We start from the raw sequence: 1071 nt of genomic DNA, 5'->3' as shown, positions 1-1071 counted from the left end.
AGCTGGAAGACAATGCTATGGATTTTGAGGCATTAGGATGGTATAACAAGCAGAGATTGTTAAAGTCAAGGTGAAAGAATACATAAAACATCCAAAGTTACATTGTTTCATAACTGTTCGATTAAGAAATGGTATTTGTTTACAATGCAATGGGTATCTATTAAACCAAAAGAAAGCTGTATATAAGAGCATACTTCCAAGCCAGGCAGTGGTGGTTCATGTCTTTAATCCCAGCACTTGGGAGGCAGAGGCAGGCAGATCTCTGTGAGTTATGGTCAGCCTGCTCTACAAAGTGAGTTCCAGGAAAGCTAGGGCTACACGGGGAAAGCCTGTCTCAAAAACCCAAAACAAAAACAAAAGCATTGGTTTCTTTTCCTTCAGCTTGAGGCTGACAGAGCCTATAACCCGCTGGAACCTGTGCGCTGTCTATGGAGTGTTCCATTTAGTTCGAATCATCAACCAGACTTGCAGCTATGTGCCTTTGGAAAACTGTAGAGGCTAAAGGCTGTCTACCCTTCCCGCTGCAGAACATGAAGAGAACTTACAAGTAAACACAGTGAAAGTAAACACAAGTAAACACAGAATGATTGACATAATTTTAATATTTGTATCAAGCTATATTTCATCAGTGACCCATAACTTCTATAATTAATTTTGTTATCACTTGCTCACACTAAAGTAAACTTTAAATTCAGTGAAGTTTATCACACGAAGCTCAGCTGATAAACTGAAACCATGTATGACGTGCCTATGTGAAGTGTAGGCATATGGCTTCCATCAAAACAGCAGGCATCTGGAAGAGGCGGAGCAGGGCTGAGAGACAGTCACACACAGTGTTCCAAGTGGGATAAGTGCACGGATTTAGTTATAGGCGTTCGAGCTAATCTTTACATGGTAACAAGACAAGCAGAGCTCCCTCACAGCAAGGAAGCAACAAGAAAGGAATGTCAGGGCCTGATCTTAGAAAAAGAACAGAGAATGTGATTCCATTTGCTTTTCTAACCGTAGAAACACTGTGGCTCACCGCAAGACCGAGGTCCTCATGAGAACCTGTTTTCTAGGGGCAGAAAG

Source organism: Arvicola amphibius, chromosome 18 (genome assembly GCF_903992535.2).
Source record: "Arvicola amphibius chromosome 18, mArvAmp1.2, whole genome shotgun sequence".
NCBI classification, from domain to species: domain Eukaryota; kingdom Metazoa; phylum Chordata; class Mammalia; order Rodentia; family Cricetidae; genus Arvicola; species Arvicola amphibius.
The sequence above is the reverse complement of the archived record's forward strand: the minus strand, read 5'-3'. Positions refer to the sequence as shown.